Below are 6,000 nucleotides of genomic sequence, written 5' to 3' on the forward strand. Positions count from 1 at the left end.
GAGAAAAATATTATTATACTCTGTATGAGGCCACCCTGATACAGGCAGGTGGATGGTCACGGACGGACTGTAACTTACTTGTAGTTCAGCAGGGCAAAGTCACATCAGTTGCTTGTGTGTGTGTGTGTGTGTGTGTGTGTGTGTGTGTGTGTGTGTGTGTATGGGCAGAAGGGGTTAATGAAAGGTATGTAATTTACAAATTGGTGATGCTTGATAAAATTGCCAGCAAAATAGGAAGTGTAGGATTTGAAGGTGCTGTGTTTAATCCCTTGTATCTTGAGCCAGAGTACACTAAGATTACTTTTTAAGTAGTAGCACATCATTTTGTGTGAGACGAGCTAGAAAAGCCCATCGACTGTGTCCACACAGTCAACCTCGTGATCTTCTGCAGGAGTGCAGGTGGGAGAGCAGCCCACACCAGGCTCCGAGGCTGGGGAGCCATTCCCCAAAAGATGCATGGGGCTGGGCGTTGAACATACCTTCCTTCTTTGCATCCTTCTTAACTGCTGCTGAAATAATGAAAGGAAACAGTGTTGACTGTAGTGAAAGATCGTTTCTGAGAACACGTCTCATGATATAAGAATATATTATACATATTCACAAATTCAGTGGTCCCCTATGTAGTAAACAATCCAGGCAAACTTATAGTAAGGATATCACCCAAAATATTATTCCAGGAAAATATTTTTAAATTTGAAATAAGCATATGTTAAAAACAGAATAAATGCTATATCAATTAAACAGATAAATCAAATCCATAAGTATATTTTTGCTGTCAGTTAAATTTAGGTTTGAAACAGTTATATTGAAAAAATTTTCAATTACTGCAAGAAAGTCATAAGATATAAAACTACGAGTTGACTTATCAAAAATGGAGGTAATATTTTACAAATTATCTATGCCTAGATTCTGAAAAATTATACAACAATTCATACCTTACATTTGCATTACTATGACAGTATCTTAAATATCCTATTTCAGAAAGGAGGAATAAATGTCCCACCCTTCATTTTAGGGAATAAAATACCATCCTTTATGCAGAAAAACAGGGTCTAGGAGGCCTGGGAGATGGCTCAGTGGAATAAGCGCTTCTCTGGCAAGCACAAGGGCCTGAGTTCAATCCCTGATTCCGGAAAAAAAAAGAAAAGAAAAAAGAAAAGCAGGGCCTAATCTGTTAAGTGGCTTTGAATTCGGACTTGTTCTGCGATGATTCATGACATTCAGAATCCAGCTTGTAGTGCATAGACGTTACCAGAAACCTTTAAGGGAGGTGCTCTGTAGGCTTCGGAAGGTTCTGAGCAGGATGGAGCTTGGTTCTCCTCAACAATAATTCAGGAGCCAAAAATCAAGTTAGAGGAGTCGGAAGCCACATTCTTAAATCTGAGTTTACATACACTGCAATCCAGCCAGAATCAGATAGCAGGAGACTACTCGGACCCAAAACCCCGAACTGCACTGGACCCCCGTTCTCTAGCCCTGATGGTGCCCAAGCTTTCCAAGCGAAGCCTCTCCTCTACACAATAGCGTCTGATAAGAGCATCCCAGAGACATGCAGCATCGGCAAGCTCCAAGCAGCTTGGAAATGCTCGCCCTGAAAGGAAGAACAACTGAGTACAAAGCCAGGAACAAAAGCCAGCGAGGAGTGAACTTCAGTTTAGTACAGGTTGCTTTTCTATATTTTCTAAATTAATTAATTAATTAATTAATTTTGGTGGTACCAGAGATCAAACTCAGGACCTTGCACTTGCCAGGCAAGCACTTATTCCACTGAGCTATCCCCGAGCCTCTAAATGTTATCAATGTACTGTTACTTTTGTAGTTTAAAAAGTGACCTTACAAATATATTGCTTTATTTTGGGGCATTTCATTCTTTTAATGTACTTTTAACGGATAACATAGAAAATATATAAGCAATTCATCTTCATGAACTTCTGAAATTCTAAAAGTTTGTCTGTTGAGGTGATGTAATGCCAGTAACAGCTGAAGTGAGTTCAAGGGTTGGGTACCTCCTGACGGGGCTCTAAGCCCTGCGGCAATAAGGTCACCCAGTCCTGCCACTTCAGCTTGTTTGCTGGTAGTTCTTTACTTTGCAACTAATACTTCTGTTTAAGAAAATTTCATAGTTTTCAAATTTATACATCCAGAAAGTATAGATTTTTATTCTAGAACTCATGTATTTTTCACATTTTCTCTCAGGTTTTCACAAAATGGAAAAGGGTAAAGCAGGGCTGCCCTTTTAGACTCCACAGAAGGAGGATGCTTCCTTTTGCTTGTGTATTTGTGTCACGGCATTTCCTATAATTTAATTCATGTCTGTTCCAAGGAAAAGTGGATCACACAATAGAAGTAGGAGACTCTTTGAAGAAAGAGAAACTAAAATAACACAAACATACAAGCAAAAGCTGCTACTATCCATCAAGAGCCTCAGAGCTCTGCCCAGTGAGGGGCCCCAAAGCCTACCCTTTCTTTCGAGCAACAGACCCAATTTTTTTTTTTTTTTTTTTTTGGCAGAACCAGGGATTGAACTGGGGCCCTTGTGCTTGCCAGGGAAGCACTTATTCTATTGAGCCATCTCCCCAGCTCCCCCACTTCTCAAATGATTGTGACTAATGTCTTGCCTGGTGCCAGAAATTAGGCTGAGAATGCAAATAAGTTTTGCAAAACCATTATTTGTTAGGAATTCGACAGGGAAGAAAGACTCTGAAACTTAAGTTCTTTTTAAAAAACAGCAAAATATTTTGTAGCTACCTCAGAAATCTTTTGATTTGTGAAATGAAACAGGAAGAAGGTGCAGCGGCGAGACACATACATACACGTTTCCTCCTTTCCTGTTCTTATTTCCTTCATGGCTTCAGTTTTAACTTTGCCCAGTGCAGGAGTCTGACCTCTGTCCCCGACACTGGCTTCTGTGCCTTCCCAGGTCACAGAAGACGGATGGGCTTTATTCACTGCCATCTGGATGGCCACATGACCTGGCAAGCTGACTCTGTGCCCACCAACTAATCAAAGCCAAGCTGCTGAGCTCCAACTGCTTCTAGGATGGCTCTGCAACTTTGCCCGTGTGCTCCTCTGTGAGTGCTCAGGCAGCCTGCCTCGTGCTCATTTACTTAGCTGGATTATAGGGCCAATGATGCCTGAATTTACGGAGTAGACACGGTTGTCAGTGTTGGGCCTCTTGTTTCTCACACCATAATGAGACTGCAAAGGCTGTATTTCAATTTTGTGTTATCTTTATGTCTTGTTTCTGTAATATATGGCAGATATTGTCTCTTGGGAACTCAGAAGCATAACTGCAGTAGAAATATATGAGCCCAAGTCGCACCCAGCTCCATCCTTTAAGCTGCGCCCTGCAGTGGCTTTGGCCTATTCTCAGGCATGCTCATCTCAACAGATGGGGGTGTATCCATTGCACCTAAATGATTTTTTTAAATGCCCTATTCCCTCCTTTCTCTCTGGCTTTGGTCTATATTATATTTCCTTCTTACCATGTATTACATAAAACCTATGAACCAGATAGAACTTCCACCTAAATTCTAACAGGCTACTGAAAGTCACTGCCTGGACCACTCGCCACGAGGACAGCAGCGTTCTTCCAGGAAGCGGGTCACCTTCTTCCATCTTCTTTCACCTCCCAGGTCATTTGTAGGAATCAGCCTCCTCCCTTTACCCAGATCCAGCAGGCGGTGCTCCTGGGCTCTTCCCTTTGTTCAGGCCTTAGAATCTACTAGATATCAGTTCTTCAAATTGATCATCATGTTTGCATTGTTTTCGAATGTCACTTCTATGGTCCCCTTGAAGGTCCTGGGCTCAGGTCTTAGTAGCAGTGGACTCGGCAGACGCTGCTTGCCCCTCAGATGCAATTGGGCCACTGCTCGCTAGCAATGGCTTCTTCTCAGCTGGTCCAGTTCCCAACCGCAGCCCACATCCAAGTCATATCACTGTTCATCCTGGAATCCTCCCTCGAGTGCCAACACCTACTAAAGTCTATTTGTCTTAAAGCATACAATATTTAATGTGCTTATGATTTTATTACAAGATATCCTATTTATGCTGTTCCTTACATTTGTCATACCCTGAAATCAGTCTCCTACAGTGCAGAGATACTTATTTCATAGACTCCTTAGTGTCTCAAAACTTCATCAATTTAAACATCATGCTTCCAAAGAAGTGTGCAAATCTTAATAATAATTACAATTAAATGTATGTATAGAACAAATTAATTAATAAATACTTCTGCATTTACCTATATGCTAAATACTTCCTCTGCAAAATTAAATATAAAGGAAAGATATGATTGGCCTTTACTACCCTAACAATGTCATTGTCCATTTGGTCCTTTCAGAAACCACAGTCTACTATCACACCATCCCCAGGTAAGTTGTGTGTGAGTTGTGTCTCCGTACGAGCACTTGGAAGCGTTATCTCTCGGTTCGCGTGCATGGCTTGGTCTTACGCCTGCTGTTGTCAGATGTGTCTGCGAGACGCTGCGTGTACGCCTGCTTTGGAAGGTCACTGTCGAGGACGTCAGCATTTCCTTCTAATTTCCTTAAAAGCACAGTTTAATGAGAATTTATGACTCTAGGCTACCATTTAGTCGATAATAATTTCTTTTTTTCCAAAAGAGAAGCTCAGAAGCTGTCTGGACAGATATAGTATGAATGTTAAAGAAACTATAGCCTCCAGCTCAAATAGGAAGGAAATTTCCAAATATCAAGTTTCTCCCTTTGAAGTCCTCTAATAAGAGATTGAAGTAAAACTAAATTCCTGCCTCAGGCTATAGCTCCACATCGCTACCACCTTCCGCAGGAGTGTCAGGCAAAGCAGAGAGATCATGGGTAATTCATCTTTTTATTACAAAAATATATATGCACAATGTACATTTACAAATCAACGACGTTTTAAACTGGTCAAGATTTGCATGAAGAGTCCAATCCCGCCGGCCTGTGCACTTGGCTGCTTTAGGTTCCCGTCTCCCTTATCTGCTGCCCTCCCTTCAGAACTTTCCCAAAGAGGGTCAGTAATACTGGACGGCTAATCGAGAGGAAAACGGAAATCCGGCTCGTCGGCCTCCAAGGTGGGGCGCGGGCCCCCCAGCTGCGCGTGGGTGGGTGGGGTGCAGCAGGGACCCTGCTTCGCGCGGGGAGGAGCCCGCCGCAAGGACCCTGCGCGCAGCCGCGCTCCTGCCCCGAGCGCCGAGGCCACTGCTGCGCACCGCGGCCCGCGCGAAGGAGGCGCCGCCGGCCTCTTCCACAAGTGTTTCCGCTTCACCCTTCTCAGTGTGCAGGCTAAAGCCTTGCATGTGGCCGCAGCCCAGCATTCGTGCCCTTCCTTTAGTTTTCATCAAACTACCCCACAAGGTTGAGAATTAACCCGCTGCGCTGGCCCCCAGGTATTCTTTTAGGTACATGTAAAGGATCAGTGACTGAAATTTGGAGTCGAGATCCTCGTTTATCTTTCCTTCCCAATTGCTCTGCAGATCCGTCTTATTCTCTCCACTGTCTGGCTTGATCAGCAGGAGGTGACCTGCGGTGACGCCCTGCGATCCTAGTGCACGCGCGCAGCGCTGTGTCGCTGCAGCCCAGCAGATGGCGCTCGTGCGCAATAAACAGCGTTCACCCCGCTCGGCGCCGCGCTGCAGGCTTACGCAGGCAGCAGCTGGCGAGAGAATTTTTAGTTGCTTTATTGCTTACCTTGTGCTGCAACTTTTGCAGTGCCTTGCTTGGTTTCGGGCGCTTTCCCTGGTTCTTAGGGGAAAAATAAATTAATTAATACAAAGTAATATTTGAAAAACATGCATCATCAAATAAAATGAGGGAACTACACAAACAACGCCGCAGTAATAATGAGTACAGCCTTGAGCAGTTCTGATAAGGAATAAGGTTTCTGCGGGGATCGCAGAGAATAAGGCTTGCTGAGACAGAAAGATAAACAATGATGAAATAAGGTGAAGCGCAAAATAGAGTCCCGCACTGCCTGACCGCATGCAGCGTGAGGGGGAAG

At 43.8% G+C, this 6,000-nt stretch overlaps 1 protein-coding gene across 1 annotated transcript in view; it reads right to left on the minus strand.

The window, feature by feature from the left end:
• Positions 1-5,741, minus strand: part of LOC111816545 (triadin-like) — a 114,772-nt gene extending 109,031 nt beyond the window's left edge. Inside the window, exons 1-2 of the mRNA XM_023714215.1 lie at positions 5,691-5,741; positions 480-509 (exon numbers count right to left, since the gene is read on the minus strand). The gene's annotated coding sequence lies outside the window, so the exon portion shown is untranslated. The remainder of the gene's footprint in view (positions 1-479; positions 510-5,690) is intronic.
• Positions 5,742-6,000: the final 259 nt, after the last annotated feature.

This window comes from Octodon degus, unplaced genomic scaffold (assembly GCF_000260255.1).
Source record: "Octodon degus isolate 3935 unplaced genomic scaffold, OctDeg1.0 scaffold00034, whole genome shotgun sequence".
Classification (NCBI taxonomy): Eukaryota; Metazoa; Chordata; class Mammalia; order Rodentia; family Octodontidae; genus Octodon; species Octodon degus.